Source organism: Equus quagga, chromosome 4 (genome assembly GCF_021613505.1).
Source record: "Equus quagga isolate Etosha38 chromosome 4, UCLA_HA_Equagga_1.0, whole genome shotgun sequence".
In the NCBI taxonomy this organism is placed as follows: Eukaryota; Metazoa; Chordata; class Mammalia; order Perissodactyla; family Equidae; genus Equus; species Equus quagga.
This window is the reverse complement of record NC_060270.1, coordinates 47,816,927-47,840,773: the sequence shown is the minus strand read 5'-3', so window position 1 is coordinate 47,840,773 and position 23,847 is coordinate 47,816,927. Positions and strand designations below refer to the sequence as shown.

The 23,847-nt window shown below is 42.2% G+C and overlaps 1 protein-coding gene across 6 annotated transcripts in view; it reads left to right on the top strand.

Moving 5' to 3' along the window:
- Nucleotides 1-723: 723 nt before the first annotated feature.
- Nucleotides 724-23,847, top strand: part of FNDC3B (fibronectin type III domain containing 3B) — a 331,748-nt gene continuing 308,624 nt past the window's right edge. For 4 of the 6 annotated variants that reach the window (XM_046658125.1, XM_046658127.1, XM_046658123.1 and 1 more), the window contains exon 1: nucleotides 725-889. The gene's annotated coding sequence lies outside the window, so the exon portion shown is untranslated. Of the gene's footprint in view, nucleotides 890-1,659; nucleotides 1,787-23,847 lie in introns of those variants that run through there. The other 2 variants (XM_046658126.1, XM_046658124.1) reach the window with 2 other exon arrangements.

The window sequence follows — 23,847 nt, the reverse complement described above, 5'->3', positions numbered from 1 at the left end:
TCTACTCTCTTGTCTTCTGGATTATTTGAGGGGTGGGATAGGATGCAGGGGGTGAACCATTTTGTATAAGAGGTACATTACGTTTGATTTAATTAATACAAACTCAACAGTTACCTAATGAGTCCTATTGTGGCCTATGCATTGGGCTATGTTTGCCACATACAGAAATACAGATGTGAGTAAGGAACAGTTCTGCCCCTGTGAGCGCACACTGGGTCCAGAAAAAAGGAAATAAACATTTTCACTTTGGTGTAATAAAAACCTGTTCACGCTAGGTGAGCCATATGAACAGAGTGTTGCGGGAAATAGAGAAGGGAGCGACAAAATAGCTCACAAGGTGGTTGTGGGGGTTTTAAAAAAGTTAATATATGTGTAAACGAAAAAATATCAGAGTCTTAGCTCTGATTATTACTCAGCAAACACTGCATTTCTATCGGTGTTGGGCGATCTTCTGCAGAACACGCAGCCCTCGCCTTCCAGAAGTTGCTAGTTCCCTTAAGCCTCAGACTTCTTCAGTCTGGCTGGACCAAAAACACTTTCTGCGTAGTTCTGCAGGCCTGGGGGGCAAAGGAGGCTCCCACGGCTCCAGCGACTCTGAGATTGTGGCGGCGGCTATACTCGGCAGTTTACGGCAGTGGGCGGGCCCCAAATCCCCATGTGGTCCCGACATCATTGACATGGCGGAATCCCCCATCAAACCCTCCTGGTAGTTATTTGAGAGGCGGCGGCGGCGGCGGCGGCCGGAGAAGGCGGAGGCGGCGGAGGTGGAGGCGAGCGGCGGCGGGAGCAGCGAAGGGGGCGGCAGGGCTCCTCGGGGCTGCCGGCAGGGAAGGCGTGGGCGACCCGGTGTGGGGCGCGCCCGGAGCCCCGCGTTTCAGCCCGAGGGAAGGTAAGGTGTGCAGGAACGCGAGCCTGGAGGGGACCGGGACCCCGCGCGCTGGCCGCCGGCTCCCGGCGCGCTGGAAAGCCCCCGGCCGGACGCCGAGTCCGCCAGAGTGCGTTCCCGTCCCGAGCGCGCCGGGCTTCCCGGGGAAAACTTGGCGCCAGAGTGCTGGGGCGCCCCGCGCTCGCCTGGGCACCCCAGGAACACGGGGCCCGGAGGGGGTCGGCCTCCGCTCTGGGGCCGCGTCCCACGGGGCTCCGGTCCCCCGCCCGTCCCCCCAGCTTGCCAGGGCTTGGAGGAGGGAAAGAAACGGGTAGATTCTTCTTGATGAAAAAAAAATCTGGGCAGTGGTTCCGGGCTCTCCCTCCCCCCCTCGCCCTCCCTAGCCTTCCCAGCAGATTTTGTCCGAGGAATCCGCTCCCCCTCCCGGAATCTCCGCGGCAGGAACGCTGCCCGGGAGGGGGAGGGCGGGCGGAGAGGCCGAGGAATCTTCGACGTGTCACTTTCTGAGGCTGTAGATTTCCATATGGTGGAGGGAGGAGGGCGGGCGTGCGAAGTGGGGCTGCAAGTTGGGGCTGCCTCCCCGCGCCAGGCGGGGGCGGGCCGGGACCTCCGACCCGCGGATGCTGGCGGGGAGGGTCCCGGGCCCGCAGCCCCGGGAGCTGCGCCGGCCCCCCGCCCCCGGCCGGGCCTCTCCGGGACACTCCCCGCCTCGCCGCTGGCCACCTCGGTGCGCGCCACGTCCTCCCTCCCCGTCCTGCCCCCCGGGCTCCCCCCGGGCTGGGGGCGGTAACCGGCGGCCGCGGCCGGACTCGGCGAGCCTGGCGGCTGGAAGCTCGGGCGGGGGAGCGGGGCGCGGCGGGAAGGAGCGGGCGACCCGGTGTGCGGGCCAGCGTAGCTCCGGTCAGTCGGTCACCCCGAGGGGCGCCCCGGCCGGGGGTGGGGCGGGCGGGAGGAATCCGCGCCCCGAGGCGGCCGGGAGGGGCCGCGCGGACTGTCTGGTCCCCGCGGCTGGGCGGGGGCCGGCCGGCGTGGGAAGGGCCTGTCACTCTGGGCGGAAAGTGGGGCCTCGGGCTGTGCCCGCGAACTTTCCCAGAGGGCCGGTCCTGGCGCCCCGTGGGAGCCCGAGCACCGGGGTCCCGTGTCCCTGGAGACGGGGCTGGGCCGCCCGGCGGCGCCGGGGGTGGCGAGGCTTCCCGGAGTGCGCGGTTGGAGTTGGAGCGTTCCGAATCTCAGCTCCCACCCAGCCATCCCTGACGGAGGGAGGCAATGGCATTTCATCCAGACAGTGCCGCGCGGACTTCCTTAAAAGTCACAACTTTTTATTTTCTTTTCGCTTCAGCCCAGCATTTTCTTGAAGCACAATTTGGAATTTGGCCGCGATCGGCCAACGCTGGGGCCCCAGATCCACACGTTTCTCTCTCCATCCCTCTAGGTTTCTAGTCTCCCTTCCCCTCTTCCACCCAGGCTTAATCATATTTTGGAACGGGCGAGGTCTTTTGTTGGGTGGGCACCCCCTGATTGCTTGTCTGTTTATTTTTTAATGTGCAGTTAATTTGATTTGAATTTCCTCCAGTTTCCAGGCCCTGCTAGGGAAAGCTAAAGGAGAGGGAATAAGCCACTTTTTTTTTTTTTTTTTCATGTGGAGAGAGGTGGGGCATTGGGAAAGGGGAGGCACGGTGGTTGTGGGCAAAGAGTCAGACGGAGCAGACAGACCCGGAAGAAAAGGAATCTGCTCTGGAATAACACTTTTTTTTTGAGGCTTGAGGCCTTGGGCAAAAATGCACTGCTCTGTTCTGATTTCTACTGCCTGAGTTGCTCTTCCACTCTCAAGTTAACGCTTTGACTCTGTGGGCTTGGACAATGCCCGGGGGAAGAGGCTCGCAGCCTGGAGCAGCCAGGGCCCTGGTTTTGTGCCTTCTGTGGGGGCCCTTGATTCCCCCTCCTCGGAGGCCGGCGCTGTGGACCCAGCGTTCTGTAAATTTCCTGGCTCCCTGGGAGCAGCTGTTAAGGAGGGTAAAGTCTTCGGGCATGTTTCTGGCCCTGCAAGGGGACCTCACCCATGAGGGTAGAATTCTCACTTTGTTTAGACACTACAGGGTCATCCACAAGCTGGCTAAGAATGAGGCGTAGCTGTGAAAAAAAAAAATCATTAAAAAATTGTACTTGTCTGTGCTTTTGAAGCGTTTTGGTTTAAATGTTTCTAAGAGAAAAAAAATTTCATCTGTAAAGATAGTGTTCATTTAAAAGTTGTTAAAACTGCAAGATGTCATCATGGAATAGGGGGTTGTAGCTTCTAATTACAGTATATACAGTTTCAGAAAGATATTCCGGTAACCTTTTAAGACTGACTTTATAAATAGCTCACATCAGACCATGGGCTGTATTGGAGAGCCAGTCTTCTGGGGTTTCTGGAAGAATGCTTGGGATGAATGTTAGGAAGCTCTAGGAGCCTAGGTAGTAGTTTACTCAGTAGGAGTTTGTGCCCCTTTTGCTTAAGACTTAATTTAACAGGGTAGAATTTGATGGTATCTTTAGGAGTTAACCAGAAGAATTTCTCCAACTTTTCAGTTGTAGCAACTGAGGGCCAGGGAGCAGAAGTGACTTGTGAAGGGTTGCCGTCATAAAGTCCAGTATGGGCTTATGTTAATAGCTACTCATTCTTGGATGTCTCGTGTGTACTTGCATTGTGCTTTTTGTATATTATCTCATTAAAATTCTACTAACGGTCTTTCAATTTAGGTGATGTTATGGACATTTTACAGACAAGGGTGTTGAAGTTCACAGAAATTAAATAACTTGCATAAGATGACATAGCTACCAACAGCATTATGCTGTTATTATTCTTCAGTGATGGAAATAGTTTTATGTCCATGCTGTCCAATATAGCAGCCACCAGGCACATTCGCTTTTGTGCGCTTAAAGTGTGACTAGTGGGACTGAGATGCTGCATTTTAAATTTTACTTACTTTTATTTTAAACTGCTACTTGTAGCTAGTGGTTACTGTATGGAAGATCGAAATGTAGAACTTTCTGACTCCCAAACCTATTCACATTTAACTGGTTTGTATTCCTTTTTACATCTCTTAATTCAGTTTTCTTTTCTTCCACACCACCAGAAGGTGCCTAGATGCAGCTCTTAGATAGAATTTAAATGCTGAATTAGCTGTAGCTCAATTTTGCTTTCACATTTTGAGTGGATAAAATAAGCACATTATTTTTTTTTAAATGCTTGCGTGTCATCGTAAAAACTGATGGACGAAAACTTTGAATGACACTTTCTTGTTTGATTGAAATAATTGTTGGTAGGATTTCTGGAAAGGCAGGCAGAGCTTGTTGGTTATTTTAGCGTAATGAAGGAGTATATATAGGAGGCAATAAAAAAAAAATGACCCCCCAATACGCTTGTTTACCTGTTCATTGGGCTGTTCTTTTCACATGACTTCATGGGTGTCAGGTAAATAATATCACCAAACCATCATTCACTTTTCCTTATGTAGCTGCACAGTTAATCTGAATTAAAATCATTGCTTTACTATCACAAAGAATAAAATTCAAATATAAAATACTAAACTCATCTGTGAATTGGAAAGAATATGTTTAAGATTAAAACAAAAAGCAAGAAAGATTTTTTTGGTGGCAAATGATCAAATGGTTTTCTGACTAGTGGATTTAATTTAAATCCGTTGCATTTTAGAATTTGTGTGGTAAACTGGAAGGACCTGCAACTAGGATGTACAACTGTGTATGGGGGCGTTTGGGGAGATAAAGCAGAAAAAAAAAATATATTAGAATTTGTGTGGTAGAAGGAATTTCAACAACTTTCTGATTTCACATGAAATAGTGAAAATTCCAACTTACGTCAAAGTAAGTATTCATTTATCTGGATTCCATCCATAAATATCCAACAGCTCAGTACCTTTTCTTTTTCTTTTTTGCATATTACTTTCAGGAAAAGACAAATGATAATCTCTTTTTATTAGGATTTTTAAAGAGGTAACCTCCAGGTTCCGTATAAATATATCTGAATCTGCTATGCTTTCCATAGTTATTGCACTGCCCAGGGGTAATTGCAGCTCATGATCCTGAGCCTCGAGCATTACATCATCCTGAACGACGTACACTAGTAAATCAGCTTTAAATTGTTGTATATTATTTTCGCGTTATGTGAATTGTGTGGCGTACTGCTCTTTGAAAATTATAAATTCACCTCTAGGTAACGCATCCGTTGATGAGACTGGTCAGATTGCTGAAATGCCCTGTTCATACCCACTCTGACCATTGGGAGCAGAGTTATTTTCAAGGAACCAGGACAAGAACCATGTTATAAATAGGATTATAGTGTTCTCGTGAGTGTGACAAATATAGGGAAGATGATTTAACTCATGATGTATGGTTCCATTTGTAGGACATCAAGGTGCTTAATACAAATGAGAGATTTACTATAATCTTAAAAGATAAAGGTGTTGAAATGACACACATGTTAGAAATTTTATACCCCTGAGGGCCACATCTGAGCATTAGTTTGAAATCAGAATATCTGTGAAGGGCTTACTTTTCTTTTTAGCTGTGTGTCCTTGATAAACTTCTGAACCTCTCTTAGTCTGAGTTTCTTTATTTTAATATAAGGAGAAAATTGCCCATACCAGAGATTAGTGAGTCAGCGAATTGAAAAGTGTTTGGCAAAGCCATATATGTACTCCATAGTCATTATATTCCGAAGTGTAAAATTGAGCTGTTCCTACGATATAACTCTGCATGTTTTCAGAGACCTCCAGATTTGTGTTTGTACAGTTTGAAAACTGATTTATTTTTTCCTTTGTGATGAGTAAATGAAGTGTCAAGCTTTAGATTGCTGTGTTTCATTTTCTCCCCTCTCATAATGGAATAGTCGGTTTGTGACCTCCTGAAAGTCGTGCTTTTCATAAGTCGTCCCAGCTCTACGTTTTTGGGGAGTTTTTCCGTAGATGTGCCCTGTAGCTGGGTGGCTTTGCTGAAGTGGCTGGGCCAGTTGGCTTGAATCAGGGTCATTCTCGAGGTGCCGGGGAAGCTTGCAGTCTCTCGGAGGAACTTGCCATATTGAATGATAGAGGCATAGGCTGCGGTCCTTCTGCCCTATCTTGGTAAGCCTATTACTTGAGCTTTCAATAATTATAGCTGAGAATGGGGGAAAAGAATCATTTTCTGTGTAGGGAAATTTTTGCAACCTACCTGTGGTTCTGCTTTGGAAATCATAATTGCCTTTTCTTGGGCAATTGTGATTTCTTTTTTATGTTAGCAAGGTTAATCCATGAATTGAGAGCTTTTTGTAGTAAGACATTTTCAAGTAAACCTTAATTCTCATACTTAGAGCTGTTGGGAATACACCTAGGTAGTTGAGAAGAAGCTTTATTTGGTTTGCTCTGAATGCCTTTGAATATAGGAAAATATAAGAATATGTATATATATTTGCCTTAGAATATACAGTATGGTATTTTGTGTTTTAAAAAGGCAGAGAATGCTTGAATCATTGTAGCTCAATAGAGGCAGGTTTCTGTAGAAGCCAAGTGCAGGCTCCCATGGGAGGATGACTTGATGGTTGGTACCTGAGCGCTTTGCAAGGTACAGCCAAGAGGTGAGTCCCTAGTCACAAGCTTATCCAGAGGGGAGTTGTTTATGGCAGGTTTAGTGTCAAGGATCAGTTCTTGGAGACCAAAGGTATGTGGGGGGGGGGGGGGGGGGATAGCGGATAGGGAGGTTTTTAAACCACCAGGCGTAAATCTGGTACGATAGACTATAGTGATTAGCCATTCCAAGTGGGGATGTTTCTCAATTTGAAAATGGATCAATCCTTGAATCTCTCCCCTAGCTGAGATATGCAAGTTTAGCATTCTGTAACTCCTGGATTGAATTTTGATGCCCTTGGCTGATGAGATGACCTTGGCAATACTCACTGGCAGTTTAGGCATTGCCCCCTGATAGGTTTTGTTTCTGTAATATCATTGCAACTGCTTTTCAGGTTTTAAATAACTGGAGGGCGAAGATTTTAGGGAGATCGTATGGAGCCAGAGTGAGCATTATTTGAGATTCTAGTAAGTATCAGTGTTTGAAATGTTTCATGTGTTAAATGATTATATTTGAGTTTCAAATGTAATTTTATTTCATTCACTTGTTTGTTGACCCAGAAGGCATTTATTGAGTTCTAGACTAGGTTCTTTGTTAATGGAATATTCTACTCTCTTCTGACTTCTTTTTGGCAAATGCAAGGCGTTTTTCTGTTTACTTAAGGGGTATTTTGCTCATATTTTTGGAATGTTTTGTTGAGAACTGTGTCTGCCACCAAACTCCTGGGCAGGGTGGTGGCAACTTCGGTTCTTTGCTCCTTTCTGAAATTGGAGAAACGTTAAAATTGGAGCACCTACAGGCTATATTTAAAACTAATTTTATTATTAGAATTTAAGGCTTCTGATACATTCTTGTTTTGACTCTGGAAGATGAAGATTTTTATAAATGCAACCAGTCAGAAAAATTTACTTTAAGTTGATATAATACTAACTCATAGAGTTCAATTATGAAAAGCTTTCTGTTGGAATAATTGTCTAGAAAATTGTCTTTATACATGAGCAAATGCAGTATGTTTGAGAAATAATTGAAGATTCTAAAATCCCAGGAAATAACATGATTTAATTTGGTCTTAAGAGACTCAGATTCTCCACAGCTGGAGAAAGAGGGGCTCTCTATTAAAAATAACTCCATTGTTCTGGATGTAACTAATTAGGAATTTGCAATTATCCAGGCAAGTGTAGGATAAAGTTTGGTTTCCTATTCTATATGAAAGGGTTTAACTGTAACAGAAATTTAAGTAGATCATAAGGGGAATATTTGCCTAATTAGGAGAACTAACCACTTTTAAGCACCTTGGAAAAATCAATTTACTTAAAAGCAATGTAAAACTGCATTATGGATTGAAGCTGTTCTACTGCTGGGCTTTTCATGGAGATGCAAGCGCTCTTGGAAGTCGTTGGACCACCATGAAATAAATGTTGATTTACTCAGTGCTGTCACATGAAGTAGGAACAGTTTACCAGCAAGAGTTAGAACTACATTTTTGTATGCGAAATCAATCACAACAATAAGCAAATATCCACTTCCCCATCTCACCCCATCCCACCAATAGACTCCAGCTATGCCTGTTGATTTGTTTTGGAGGTTTGCTCTTGCTGTTTGTTCTGCCACTTGTTGATTTCTTTTGTCACTTGTAAGCACCTGATGGCAGAGCTGTGAGAGCAGGTGTTAAAGGTTTAAGAAAATCATTATTGCTTTCAGCTGCCCATCTTCTCCTGCCTCTGCGTTTGGGCCAAGTTGTGGAAAGTCCTGCGAATAGTATTTAGATAAGCTCATTCTGCATCTTCCTCCTCTACTTTTACTAAAGCAAGACCTTCCTGGGCAGCTGACTTCCAGGTACTGCGTGAACTGACAGGTAAGAAGAGTACATTTCTTTTAAAATATCTCAGGATATTTACATCCAGTTACTCAAGACATGAGGTTTTCTTGTATGTGACATTTTAGGGGTCAGATTAACCAGTTTTTGTAGTGCGAATTGTACATTCAGGATACTTACTGTATTTTTAGGATATTATGCTCCTTTTTCTTTTATATTTTAAAGGTTTTTTTTTTTTTTAATACAAGCTATGCCTTCTATTAAGTTGTTTAAGAGGAAAAGGCTAAAAGTGTTTAGATATTGCTGTTTCTGATTTTTCTATTGTGGTTTTTCTTTGGAAAAATAATTCTGATTTAGAGTAATAGAGTTAAACATTCTGAACTAGAGAATCAGAAAATATTTAAAAGTATATTGAATTAGAACCCTCGTGTATCTCTGCTGGGAACATAAAAAGGTACAGCTACTGTGGAAAACAGTTTTTCAGTTCCTTGATAAATTAAAAGTAGAATTACCTAGCAATTCCATTCCTCGATATACCCCAAATAATTGAAAGCAGAGACTCAAACCCATCCTTGTACACCAGTGTTTATAGCAGCATTATTTAGAATATCCAAAAGATGGAAACAACCCAAGTGTCCATTCACAGATGAATGGATTAAGAAAATGTGGTATATACATACAGTGGAGTATTACCTGACCATAAAAAGGAATGAAATTCTTGTACATGCTACAACGTGGATGAACCTTGAAAACATTCTGCTAAGCAAAATAAACCAGACACAAAAGGACAAATATTGTATGTTTCCACTTATATGAGGTGCCTAGATTAAATTCTTAGAGATGGAAAGTGGAATAGAGATGACCAGGGGCTGGGGAGAGGGAGGAATGGGAGTTATGGTTAGTGGGTACCGAGTTTCTGTTTGGGATGGTGAAAAAGTTCTGGGCATGAACAGTGGTGATGGCTGCACAACATTGTAAATGTACTGAATGCACTGAATTGTACACTTAAAAATGGTTAAACGGTAGATGTTTTGTTCTGTACATTTTACCACAATAAAAAGAATGAAAAAAATCTTGAAGGAGATTTATTCCACGTGATCTCTTTGCCCCTGTTTCCTCCCGCTTGGTCTGCTCCATGCTGGTAGGTAGATTTTGCCGTTTTTTTTCCTCTTCCTCCTCTTGCAGTGTCAAGGGAGAGTCTCCTAGGCCATTTTTGGAGATCAGAGTTTACTTATTTCATTAACTGACTTGAATTTAAGAGGAAGCTAGTTAAAATTAGTAGATCTCTGGAGGGAAAAAAAGACATTTTAATATTTAGATGAACCAGATAGTTATTAATATCCTCAGACCGTCCAGGCACAGACAGGTAAAGTAATCTGTGCTGAATTTCACTTCGAGTTACCTAGAAACCAGGGAGTAGGAAGTTCAATTCGATCTGTCGTATTTTCTAACCTATAAACATTTTATTCAATTTTGACGTCTTCAGTATTGTAGGAGAAATTTTGATTTCCACTTAGAGAAATGGTCTGTCATCTCAGTTAGCACTCATGTTGGAAATGCATTAGGTGCTAACATTCTTCAATTCCTTAGACTAAAATCTGTTGGAAGGGGATGGGGTGAAAGAAAGAAAGTGTGAAGTGTTGTTTTATTCACCTGAACTTGTCTCTAACGTCTAATGATTTCGAGGGTATGATGCTACTTCGTGTGTATGCATGCTTTGCTTTCTCTATGGGTGTATTTTCTTTGCTGTATATGTAAATGGTGTTCATATCATATCGGGCCATGTTTGTGGCCTACTAATTATTCTAGTGGTAGGATCCTTACCAACTGATATCAAAAGATACTGAGAGTCACTGTCTCTTTATATCTAGTAGAGATATGAAGAATTACGACATCATGTTCACAGAGTGCTCCTCATTGATTTTTGGCCTCCTTGAAAGAAAAGAATGTCCCATTCTGTTTTGCATATCTCCATTTTGTTCCAGAGCCACTGTTTTAGGTAATTTATCATTTTCTTTAAATTCTTCTAGTACTTTATACTTTTTGGACACTTGTCCTATTCAATGTTGTCTAATTGTCTCCTTGTCACTTTTACTTGAGTGTGGGGGTGATTTCTGATGTAACTTAGGGTCTTTTGTGGTGAGTGTGCAGTAAATGTTCATTGGATGGATGGATAGATGGATGAATTCCTAGGCTGAATGTGCCATTTAAACTTAGTACCTCTCCTCAGGCCCCTAGTCATTATTTCTTCTACTGGAGTTGATCTCTTTGAAGCATGAGCCATGTCGTAGACATTTTTGTGTTTCCACAGTTTTCTTGAGCTTTTTTTTCCCCTCATGGTAGGGATCTAATAAATGTTAAATAAATTAAAACAAAGGCATGAGTCACTTTTAGTGCAAACTAAGCTTTTCATTTATTGCTATTTTAAGAAATGAAAGTTCTCCAGAGAGTACCTGGACTTTTTTGTCTATATTAGGTTGCTAATTACTTTTGAAAATTTGATCAAATAGCTTCTATTTCTGTTCCCTAAAAACGTGGCCCTCCATTCTGTATATTTTATTTGTCTGTTGGAGTCAGTTTGGAAATTATAAATTAAGAAAATTATTTTTTGAAAAAGGTAACCTCTCAGAGATTTGTGATAGTTTAAAATGATCTTTTTAGGGGCCAGCCCGGCATGTTCCACTTCGGCAGCCCGGGGTTCACTGGTTCGGATCCTGGGTGCGGACATGGCACTGCCTGGCACACCATGCTGTGGTAGGAATCCCACATATGAAGTAGAGGAAGATGGGCACGGATGTTAGCTCAGGGCCAGTCTTCCTCAGCAAAAAGAGGAGGATTGGCAGCAGTTAGCTCAGGGCTAATCTTCTTCTTCAAAAAAAAATCTTTTTATGGGGAAATTCTAGAAGGGAGACATTAGGGAACAGAAAAAACCAAACTGTGCCTTGCTAAGATGTTGGGGGCCCAGCTGAGAGAGCTGATTCTTCTAGACTAGTGGCTAGAGTACTTAGTGCTGACCAAAGCCATGGAGAAAGGGTCAAAGAGCATGTCATGGAAACCTGAGGAGAAGTCCTCAGCTATTCAGAGGTGGAGTTAAAGCGTGCTTGAGAAGAGGAGCCTCTCCTGGAGCATTATAGATAGCGGTGTGTCGGGGAGGGGGAGGGAGAATGGCGCTCTTGTTCGTTATGTCTGTGGTGGGATCTGGAAAGGTTTATGAAGTGTTGCAGGTGAAGGATATGGTCAGACAAGTTTGGGAAACCCAGGCTTGGGAAATCGGCACTCTTGGTATTCTGTCCTTTCAAGGTTTTTGACTTGATGGCTGGAAAGAAATGAGGCGGGAGGAGCATTGAGACCAGAGGACTCCAGTTAGGAACCAGGACATAATTGTAGGGTTCCTCAGAAGGATTTTGTCACCATATTCTTTGGGGTAAAATGATAGCCAGTTCTTGGCAGTTTTATATAGAAATGAGGACACTTGTCATTTGTGCACTAAACTTCCAAACACTCTGACCACAAGTCAGATGTCAAATATAATAGTGACCGGTAATTGTTGAGCACTTTCCCCATGCCAGGCCCTAACATATATATTTATTCCATATTCATTAAACCAACTCAGGAAGGTGGGTATTGTTTTTCTAGTACCCACAGCAGATGCTGGTACATACCAGGTGCCCTATAAATGTTTGTTGAGTGAACTAAGATTAGAAGACATACTCAAAAGGAACTCTTTTCAGCTGTATCACATGGCTTCTCAGTAGTTCACGTTAAATATCTTATTTCCGTCTTCAAACATGGAACAGTGTCTTTTGTGTTCCCAGGTAGCTTAGACGAATGCCTTCTATGTGTTCAACCTGTCTATGGCCTAGAAACTTAAAATTTATTTTTGAAATAATAATATTCTGGACGTCTCCCAAGAGGGGGATTTTTCCTAGATTGTTTTCTGTAATAGCAACTTAACCGTACAATGAGAGAAACCAGAGAATAGGAGTATACTTCCTAGAAGGTGATATGTAAGAAACTCAGTATAGTGAATGGGAACAATCTAGAACAGTTGGTTAAGAAATGGTGGTGAAGTTTTACCATATTCAGACATTTGGAAAACTGTATGAAAGAGAGTCCTTTTCACTCAGAGGGAAACTCAGTTTTGTTCATCTTTCATCCCTCTCCTCAATGCCTTTCTTTTAAGTTAATTTATATGGAGTAAGATCCCGTACTTATAATTTGCACCTGGAAAAGCAAGTCCTCCTGTTCCTAATAGTAACCCTTTCTCTCCTTTTAAGGTTAATAGTTTGTGGTGTTTGGGTTGCACCAGAGGCAGCCACAGGGATGGGAAGAGCGCGGAGCTGACCAGAGCGTGCCTCATCTCCGCGAGCTCAAAGAGCAGCTCCTGTGGTTCATAAAAGGTGACCTCAGGATTCAGAGGAGCCCTGTGCTTTCCCAGACGGCCCAGGCTAAACCTGGGGAGCTGGCAACCCTAAATGCTTCCTTTGTTAGAAATCATTTAGCTCTCTACTCCATCTTTAGAAAGTGAGTTCACTGAAGGTGAGTTAAGGACAAGGCTCTGAAGTGGGACCTGACTGACTTTCTCTGTGTGTGTGGGGCGGTGTGGGTGGTGAGACTAATAAAGATGCAGCCCCTGAGGCTAGTTCCCTAAAAACTGTAGCTGCTTCGCGGAGATGCTCCTCATGGTCCAGAAGGAGCTGTATGCTGTGGGGATTGTGTCTCTCCAGAATGGTGAGGACTCTTAGAACCACCTTCCCTTGTTACCCAAAACTTCTACCCACGAGGGAGGCTATAAATGGTAACCGTCTGTGAACAGGCGGCACCCCAGAGAGGTGCCCCTCAACGCTGGGCCACCCATGGGCCCCCCTCGGGGTGCAGTGGGGGCTGCAAAGCTGTTGGCTTTTCCTGGCTTCAGGACTTGCTGGTGGCAGTCCTCAGGATGCAGGTTACCATAGGCTCGAACTACCTTTTAAGGGTACTTAATTAAAAAAAAAAATCTATTTTACACCCTAAGATGTAAAGAAAACTGTTTTAAGCATTTATTATTAAAAAACCAAACTATGTTTTAATTTTAGGATTTGGGCTTTTTGTTTACTTCTGTTTATTTTAAATTGCTCTTCTTTTTAACCCTTCACACACTTTCACCACCGTCACCTAAAGGTGGAGATTTCTTTAATTTCAGATAAGGGACACTAAAACTTGCCCCTGTGTGTACACTCATGTTTAAGGAAATTATAAAATCAGTAGTTTTGAGCCTCTTAGGAAAGAAGTAAGTTCAATTTTAGAAAGGCTGTCTTTTTTTTTTTAAAGAGATATGGGAGGAGGGAAAAGAAATGGATCATTTTTAAGGCTTATATTTTATTTCAGGCTTTAATTAGCAACAGATATCTTAATTTACCATAATTTCTTTATTAATAGAGAAACAGTAATTTCCAGGTTTATTTGATTTTGATGTGTTTTAGTCCTCTCTGATGACTGTTCTGGAGCTGTAACTGGATCTTAATGGGACCTGTGACAATCTGAATAATTTTGAAATAGAGGTTTTTAGATTTTGCCATTTGCTTGTTATATTCAATTTAAACTTGAAAACAATGTCACTTCCTGTTTGTCTCACTTTCCAGTTCTCTTAAATTAGTTCAGTGTTCTCAGGAGTTTGTTCAGACCTATCAGGTGATAGTAGTTGGCTCAAAAGAGAAAGCATTGAGGATTCAAATAAATCTCTCGACTGGATTACCTTCAGCTTCATTTCATTTGGAGTAATTTTGGGCTGCAGGTGTTTGCTTTTGAGTTGTACAAGTTTTCCTTCCTTGCCTTTGTGAGGAGTAGGGACTGTAGGAGTGAGTGGAGGAGAGCAGGCCAGCCCGTAGGAAGGATGTCGCCCCGACGAAGGTGAGCGAGTTTGTCCCTATCATGTTTCACGTGGGATGATAAGTTTTCCAAATTCTAGTTTCCACTGAGTCATCCGTGAGTTCAACAGAGGGACAATGCTAGTCTGCCGTCAGATGTTCTGCTTGGCAGATTAAGGAAGAACCTTTTTTTTTCTTTTAAGTGTATTGTATTTGTAGATCTGAAATAAGTTTCTGTCTTAGCCAAGATGTAACTTCCACAGCATTTTTCATGAAAAAGCCTAGAGTGACTTTCTAGAAAGTTTCATTGTAAGATATGTTAGATTAAAAAGAAACATCTCATTCTCATTTGGAATTCTTTAGCCCTTTGTCTGTAAATAATAGCAGATTATCACATACAGTTTTCATATTTGGGGGGCCACGGGAAACTACTCACTTACCTTGGAAGTAATATTTTTGGTAAGAAAGTAAATCCTTAATCATTATTTTAGTGGAATGATCAAGCCCATGTGCTCTGGAGAAGGACCTGAGTTTGAGACCCCACTGTGCAGATGTCTGACTCTGTCTTTGGTTAAGTTACTGAGTCTTGGTGGCTTTGTCTCTTAAAAGGCATTCTTAGGCCTGTGTGGCTCAGCGTAGTGCTTAGCAAGTGATAGCTGCTCTTTTATTATTTTGTTTTACTCCCTGACTACAGACACATTTACTTGTTGTTCTTCTTAATGGGAGGATAGTTATTTCAAACATTTCCCAGTTACTTTAAAAGTGTGTCTGAACACTAACCATGACTTTTCTTGTGGCCTTGCCACTGACTCCTTGAGTGTCCTTGTTCAAGTGACAGCTTTGCAGCTCATCTCCGAAGTCAGACTTGAGCTGATCGCCTTCGTAAGGTAGTCTGGGCATAAAATAATACGTGTAAGAAGCACTTTGGGGAAAAAAAGCATGTCTGAATGCCAGGCAGTCCTTAATTATTACAAGTGCGCCTTCTACCAATATTTCTCTTCTTCCCTGCCCCCTCAAAGAGAGGTTGTCCCTTTTTAAGTAGATATATGACAGCTCTGCTTCCTCTCCTGTCTAGGATCAAAGGAAAGTTGTAATAAAGGAGAGTCACTCCCTCCCATTCCCTCTCCCTTTTTTGTGGATGTTGTTCTAACTGATTTTAAGAGAGAAGATCAGGCCTTGACGTTAGTGGGCGAAACCACGGGGCTCCCAAGACCTGCCTTTCATCTCTGGGTCACCACCTTAGACGGCGTCTTCATCTCTATGATGGTGTAAAGATGCCCGCTGCTGGGGCTCAGCACACTGCAGGTTAAGATCTTCACATATTTCTGGAAATCTTAGCCACCTTTGCTGCTCATTGCTGTTTGGCTGCTCATCTCTTTAGAATGACGTAGAACGTCTGGCGGAGGTGTCCATGAGGAGAATAGTTTCCTCTGCTTCGGCTGTGCCTAAATCTCACCGAGTTCTTGTACGTTAGAAGCCTAGCTCCAAAGAAGTAAAAGAGAAGAAAAACAAAACTGAATTTTAGCTGGTTGTTTACTGGCAGGGTTGTTCTAGACATAAACACAGTAGAATGGAAAGGATAATAGGGATTGGAGCCTGTCTTGTCCATGAGAGTGAATAAGCCTGTGTTAGACCTTAATGTTGGAGAAAAAAAGAACATTCACCTTTTTTTAAAACAAAACAAAACAAAAACGCAAACCAGACGGTCAGTGCAGGCTATCTGATGAAAATTAAAGGTCAGTTTCTTCAGTGTCCGCACTCGGTGCATGCCTTGGGCCATGTTAATAATGGCAATCCTATTATTTTCTTGCATTAGGCAGGAAATGCTGTCTACACCCATTAGATTTGTTTGAGTGGCCCCTGGCTGGAAATGAAGAAAATTTAATTTTCTAACTTGCAGGGAGAAAAAAAATCAGAGTCCTGCATAGAGGTTGATTCTTGGGCTGGAATAAGAACAGGGTCATTTACAAAGGCTCCATGTCCTTAATCTCGATTATAGGGACATTTGGCCCTTCTCCACAGTGAAATCATGAATGGACTTATACGCTAGTTAGGTGTGTGGAAAACCTTTCTGAATATTGTCAGAACTAGCTCGTTTGGACTTTATACCACGTTTGCAAAATGCCTACTTCCTCACATATCCCACTGGCTGCTGGAAACGTGCTTGAAGGAAGGCTTTGTCACTGTTTTCTCTCAGAAGATTAATTTGCTTTTCAAAAGCAACATTCATGTTGAAGAAAATCTGTATATTCATTAGGGCAGTCAATTACTTTGTGGTTTCAATAACAAGAAGAAAAAATTGCTATTAGTTAATGTTACAGAGAAAATATGTGAGCCTGTCCTTTGACATCGTAATCATACTGCCTTTCAGAGTTACATTTCCTAATCTCATGAGTCACTTGGTTTCCACTACTTCTTTTGTGTCCTTTGTTTAAAAATGAGATCTTTTAAAAAGTGATTTTTTTTTTAAAGCAAGTTGATATCCCCCCATATATTTACTTTTTTTTAAGAAGGCAAAAAATCTTTATTGCTATTTTGATATTTGATTTATTGGGACATTCTATTACAGATTTTCAGTTGGTATATAATTCATTCTTCTGAGACACTCCATATCTATCAGATTTTCCCATGAAATACGTAATGCGAGTAGAATCTTCAGTTGAAGGGTCTTGCTTAGGGGCCGGCCTGGTGGTGTAGTGGTTAAGTTTGTGTGCTCTGTTTTGGCGGCCCAGGGTTGGCACATTCGGATCCTGGGCGTGGACCTAGCACCGCTCATCAAGCCATGCTGTGGCAGTGTCCCACATAAAATAGTGGAAGATGGGCACAGGTGTTAGCTCAGCAACGCTCTTCCTCAAGCAAAAAGAGGAAGATTGGCAACAGATGTTAACTCAGGGCCAATCTTCCTCAAGCACACATGAAAATAATAAAAAATAAAATAAAATCATAGGAGTAGCTAGGACTAGAAGAAGCAGTTTCTGTCTTTGTGTCCAGAGGCAGTAAAAGAAATCATCCTATTTTAATTGACTTGGAGTTCATGTCGAACAGAGCCTCCTGTGTTAGCAGCATAACTTCAGGTCATTATATTCATTTTGCATTGACTGTATACCTAGAGCTTTTTCTTTGCTTCCTGAAATGATATATTGGAAAGGAGTTTCCAACATCTTCATAGGAAAGAATGATGAACCAACAGAGTTTTTATGAACATTGTCCTTTCTCTTTATCTTAATTCCTAAAACCTTTAGCATTTTGTCTGTAGTGGTGACCGTTTTGCTTCTAACAATTTGCTTCCACTTGTCATCGATATGAACAACTTTTTTTGCTGAGGAAGATTAGCCCTGAGCTAACATCTGTTGCCAGTCTTCCTCTTCTTTTTGCTTGAGAAGATCAACTCTGAGCTAACCTCTGTGCCATTCTTCCTCTGTTTTGTATGTGGGTTGCAGTCGCAGCATGGCCGACGAGTGGTGCAGGTCCCTGCTGGGGATCCGAACCTGGGCCGCCAAAGTGGAGCATGCCGAACTTAACCACTACGCCGTGGGGCCGGCCCCTGAACATTTTTTATAACATTTATTTTCCTCATTTATTTGTCACTATCAGGACTTAGAAGAAGAAGCAAAGCATGAGATTCTTGACTTTCGTAGGAACTGTAGTATTTTAACTGTATTATATGTGTATTTTGTTTTATTTACTTTTTTGAGGAAGATTAAGACCTGAGCTAACTACTGCCAGTCCTCCTCTTTTTTGCTGAGGAAGCCTGGGCCTGAGCTAACATCTGTGCCCATCTTCCTCTACTTTATATGTGGGACGCCTACCACAGCATGGTGTTCCAAGCGGTGCCATGCCCGCACCTGGGATCCAAACTGGCAAACCCCAGGCCGCTGAGAAGTGGAATGTGCGAACTTAACTGCTGCGCCACCAGGCCAGTCCCTATATGCGTGTTTTGTAAAATGCATTTTGGTGATAGTACGTGACATAGTACACAGCTGGGAGGACATTTTTTGAATCCAAATTTCTATTTGATTTATAAAAGAAATGGGGCTTTCTAGTTGCCTTTTCCATAGTGTAAGGCAACCATCCCAGTAGTTTTTTCGACACGAGTTAGTCCTCCTCAGTACTCCTGACACTAATTTTACCCCATAGTGTTGAGAATTTGAAACACATATAAAAACAAAATTAAAGGGCTTTGGAAAATTTCGTGTGATAATCAGAGAGTGTTTGGGTGTCAGACCTTTTGATCTGGAAAGTTTTTTTCTTGATTGGGAATTTAGGTTTGAAATGGACATATGGATTATTAACTGACTAGCTGAAATCTGTTATAGATTATCTAACTTGTTTGAAATATAACTGGTGTATTTAAGTTTGGCAAGAAATCAGCATAGATACAAGTTAGGCATTATTATTTATTTTTCTTAGTAACGCAATTCCTGTTTTGCCCTGGAAAAGTAATCATTGAAAACATTACACCTGATAGCCTGTACAAACTTGCTTAACCTTTAGTGTAATGATATTTTTTCCAGGATGTTGACCGGATGATTGCGTGTAAGGATGTTTATCCATAGTCCGGTGAATTAAAACTTCTAGACACGTAGAGGGCGTGGATCACTTGTTCCTAGCACTGTTCTGTTGAATTTTGAAATGTTTCAAGCCAATTGGGCATGTTTTGACCTAAATCTTCCAGCCTTCAGCTTTGGGGAATACGTATTCGGATTTGCAAGAATGTGAAGATTTTGCCAGGTAGCCCGTTCCTATTAGCTGTGAGAGGTCTTGGGCCTCACTTGACTAGTGTTTATTAAATACTTATTTTTTGCAGAAGGTGCTTCCATCGATCGTGAAGAGAGGACTCATAGTAAACAGTGAACCCTCGCAGGGAAGCAGTTGACACTTAGTTCTCTAATGTTCTCTCTTAGGATGCTTATGGCTCTATCTTGTAGTGAACCTCTGAATAAGTTTCAATAATAAAAGATGGTGGATTTTAATTGGAAATGATAGATTCTTCTTTTAGGTGTCAGTCCCATCTCTGGGGTTGGCAGTGGTTGGGCTATGTTCACATTTGTAGGTGGCCTTCAGGTGAAAATTGGCGGTGGTGGAGGACAGGCAGAGGATAAGGCACATTTATGAGTTGGACCCATGACCAGGCTTTCCTCTGTGTCCCCCGGGTCATGAGGCTGATGACCCACTGTGGTGAGAGAAAACGCGAGGAGCCTACTCCATACTTCTCATTTCGCCTTTGGAAGTAGAAGATTGTAGGAAGCAATGGGTTGTTGAACCAGGACCTGAAGCTTAGAGAGCCTACAGTTCAATCAGTAGTAGCAGTTGTTTGAGTCTAACTGTAAAGATGTAGCAAGGAAAGGAACAGGGAGACTTCTAATTCCTCTTTGTCTTTCCCGCTAATGCAGTCATCTGTTGCTTAAAGATGGGGATACATTCTGAGAAATGCATCATGTGTTGTTAGGTGATTTCGTCATTCTGCGAACGTCATAGAGTATACTTACACAGATCTAGATGATATAGCCTACTACTCATCCACACTGTATGCTGCTAATCTTACAGGACCACCATTATGTAGGCGGTTTATTTGGTGTATGACTGCGTAGAAATTCCTCGAGGGCAGGGACCATGTCTTTCCTTTTCTCTCTTTATACAGTGCCTGGCAAACAGTAAGTGCTCAGTGTTTATTGAGTAAGTGACTTAATGACGGAGCCAGACATAATGTTGTTGTGACACTGAGATACCATGTGTTTGAACTAGGAGAAAACCTTGATTTTAATTTTAAAGCTATGTTCCAATTCTAATTCTTGGAAATACGTGAAATTTTTGATTTAAAATAACTGAGATGCGTGAAAATATGTGAAGATTGAAAGATTTTTGGTGTTCATTAGTAGTCACAAACTATTGGTCTTGCCAATAACAGAAACCCACTCAGAGTAGCTTAAGCAAAAAAGGGTTGGATTCGTTGCACAGGAAATGAGGGCAGTGTCTCTGGATCTCGTGAGGTCTTGGACCCAGCCCTGGGAAGTCATTGGGAGCCAAGGTTGCTTTTCTTCCTCTTTCTCCTTCCTTTTTTCTTTTTACTACTTCTTCTGTAGAGTCGGTCATATATGAATGCTGGGTGCTTCTAAACTCATAAAGCTTTATCAGTTTTTGTTTTTTCCTTCCAAAATGGCAGAGTCTACACATTACTTTTTAATAATGAATTGAAGGTAGAGATGGTAGATGTATTATCTTAGAGTCATTTTGGAGCAAATTCCTTTTCCAGTGTGTCATTTATAGTGTATTTGTGGGAGGAAAGTTCTATGAAGAAAGAATGACCGCTGTTCAACAAAATAAAGATAATCTGTATTTTCCTGTTCCTTGTTTCTTTAACATGAACTGCAGTGAGACATGACCAGGTTGATTTCTTCCCTTAAATCATCTCAGAAACTGTGCCCAGTCCATTAATTGCTTTGTTCAGTGGGCAGGAAATGGTTATGTTTGTACAAGTTGCACAATCTTAACTAAGTCGGAGCAAGGAACCAAAGAGGTCTCTGATCTTTTTTTTTTTTTTCTATAGAATTAACCATTTGGGTTCCACAAACTTACACATGATGCGCGAACCAGGTTAATTTCTTTTACTTATCAGAATGACTGTGTGTTTAGGGATACTGAGAAAAGTGGTTGCATGAGATGATCATGCTGGTAGTGAGGTTAAGTCTGAAGTTTCACTTCCTTCTTAACAGCAGTTTCTTATGTATGCAATAAAGGAGATGGCCTGAAGCTGGTGCGCTCCCGTCTTGCCAAGAAGAGTCAGTCCCTGCTAGCTCCCTCCCCTACCCCCTTTGCAGGCTGTTTGTACATTTATTCTTTTTATTTCCTGGGGTTGGCAGGTTGCCTCCTTCTCTCCCACCCTTCACCTGTGCCTCTGATACCTGTCTCTAGTATCCCAATCGTCTGCTACTTTTCTCCTTTCTGAAAGTGGGATTTTTCTCTTTATCTTGATTTGATGATTCTTGAAGCATTATGATTAGCATTTTGCAATTTAAGCCGAGCTGATTTTATGTATAGTATTTCTAGATACTGTTCTGACTCTGCCTAACTGTTCATTCATTCATTCATTCTCTTCTCATTTTGACTTCTATTAATTATTTCATGAAGCCTGCATATCACTGAGAGAAAATCCAGTCTTAAGTAAGTGACTAACAGAGGTCAAAACGAGAGGACAGTGAATGAAGAATTAAGTGACTTTAGACAGAGCCAGAATGTCGTTTCCCTCTTTGAAACATTAGCTTTCGGGGACTCCTTGGAAAGAAGGAGAATTGCTACACGAGCAGGTGCCGCAAAATCCTGGTTACTCATAGAGTGTTAAGATTTCTCTTCTGAGTGATCCGTGGCCATTCCTTCTTTCCTTGTATCTTTTGCTCCCTTTCTTGTTAAATACTTTGGAAGCGAGTCTGGATTTTTGTATATTTTCCCCATTTTTCTTCAAATGTTCCATAGTTCCCTAAAATTAGATAGCATTGTTGGTCTTTTCTTGCAGTCTGTTTTTTTGCCATTTACCAAATCACCGCCACACCCCAAGATGTCTTCAGAAAATCTGGCTTTCCCTTGCTTGTCTTCCTCTTGCTCAGAACCTTGCAGATGAAGCCCTCTCCACCCACCCCGCTCCTCCTAGCAGTGTCCTTCGATGGTGATATTTGCCTTGGAATTTCCACTTAAGCCTGGTAAACTCTTCTTGGGGAAAGGTAATTCTGTCAGTGTTCGCTTCTCATTCTCTTCTATTCCAAAAGACTAAGGACAGAGAATCCTCCATATGCATTCCTGAGCTGATGAATCTGCTCTCAGGTTTCTGCTTTCCTTTTCTTACCAGGGTCTGTGTTCTCTGAGACTGTGCCTGAGAAGCTCGTGCATCTCTTGCCTGTTCTCAGGGTAGGACGCAAGGGTTTCATTTGCACTTGGCTCCAGACACTCAGATACCATTAATTTAATAATGATGACATGACGCTTTGAGGGCAAGCAAACAAAATAGCTTCTCTAAGAGGTGAGCTGGGGAAAATCAAGGTGGGACGATCTCTAAGGACTTTTCCAGCTCCCTTACTCGGAATCTGTGAATTTATCCTCACGGAAGAGTTTGTTCATCAGAACAGTGAGATCCATTATTGCCTTTTCTATATTTTTTATTTGTAATCTATCTGCAGTTTAATTTTGTAATCAGTGGTTAGCTGTTTACTCATCTGTCAAATTCCTTATAACTTATCTTTGTAAGAAACAGTCTGCTACTAGATAAAATTTCAGATTGTTCAGTTTTAAAATGTTTTACTTAAAAGGGTAAGATAGTTCTCCAATGGAAAGTGTGATATCAGAGATAGCTTTCATATCTTTGGAATCTGGAAAGAAATGTTTGTAGGAAGTCTGTAGCCATTGCTGGTTGACTTTCTACTCAGGATGCTCCGGGAAATATTACCAAATTTAGGCCTCTGAGCTTTCAAGTTGCTTTTCTTATCAGTAGCATATTACATGAAGTTGTCAGATTTATATTTTTGGCAGAGATGTCGGGAACTTTGATTTTCATTCACCATTACTGTATGTACCTGGCAGATAGGAGGCTCTCCATTTGATTTGTTGGATGAATGAAGAAAGTGATCCTGCTGGTCAGTGGGGTTTGAAAAGAAGTCTCCACCAACTTTATAGATCACCATCGATCACTCCTGTTGCCCTGCGTATTCTGTCACCTCACATTTATTGCAACCTTTTAGACACCTCAGTCACTGCTACGACTCTTAAAATTTCTAGTGGACTCCCCTGTGTTATTTCTGGAGAACTGAAATGTTAATTGACATATGTAGGTTTCATTGATGGTTGTTCTTAGTAAAACTTGCAGAAGGTTCTACTTCCTGCCTTCGATGTAGGGTTACGTGATTACCTGATGCTTTGAAGGCAAACAAACAAAATAGCTTCAAAATCATGGATCACACTCGACAAAAGTGCCACCTTGTTCAGAAGTGACGTGATCGCTGTTCAGTGTGGAACAGATTTATTTGGACGCAGTCTGTTTTTACTACATGGGTAAAACTCCAGGGAGCACTGAATGGGAGATGAGGTGCTCCCTTTTGGCTGTGCATTAGCAACGTGGCAGTTACTGATCTGTCATTTACTTTGAAAAGGAATTACAAAGTTTTGGCCTCCTGCCTGGAGTAGCTCCAGATGGTCAGAAAAGATTTTTGTACTCAAGTGAAAGAGTATATTGCAGTGATAGAATTGGGCTTGTCATGTTTATATTAAAACATTGACTTCCCACTTTATCCCTCTGCAAAGTTTTTCTTTTCCTTTTTTTCCCTGAGGGAGTCAGGGGAAGAAAATGTTGCTTTAGAGCTTTGGACTCTAATATTTGGAATACCTTTGTTCCTGTCATTGTGGTGTAGAGGTATGATGTGTGGTCCATAGAGTTGCTTTGTCAATCTCAGTATCCCTGACTTTTAATATTTAACAAGGATTCATGAAGAATTGGAAAGTAGAGATATGCCCAGACCATTCTAGCTGATTTGGAAATGGGGACCAGAAGCTTCATTGGGGTTGCATATGCTTATCTGATAAACTGGCTGTTGGCCCACAACTGGTACTTAGTGGCTTTCCTTGGTTGGCCCATGTTTGATGGGAGCTAGGTGTTGCTGCATCTCTTCTGATGTTTCCCCATGATTCTGTGGTCGACAGGGTAACTATGAAGTAAA